The sequence below is a fragment of the Cuculus canorus genome, chromosome 1 (assembly GCF_017976375.1).
Source record: "Cuculus canorus isolate bCucCan1 chromosome 1, bCucCan1.pri, whole genome shotgun sequence".
NCBI lineage: Eukaryota > Metazoa > Chordata > Aves > Cuculiformes > Cuculidae > Cuculus > Cuculus canorus.
Window position 1 is genome coordinate 92,277,829 of NC_071401.1, and position 292 is coordinate 92,278,120.

A 292-nucleotide genomic window follows, 5' to 3' on the forward strand; every position below is an offset into this window, starting at 1 on the left:
GGAAACATGTTTGTGTGCAAGGAGAACAGCTCACTGCACTACAGTGGTAACAACATCTCCTAAAATCACGGCACATACTGAACAGACTTATGCACAAAGGCAATTTCATTCTTTGACACAGTACTGAAAGAACAGTCAGTGTCAAAGTTTGCTTTTTTTACACTGCCACCAAATAATATATATAGAGAGGTAGGAAAGATAATTGTATTTAGCGATGATCCATTTGCAGCTCATTCATAAAAATCAAGAAATGAACAACCTAAGAACCAAGAACTGTTCAACAGCACAAGCA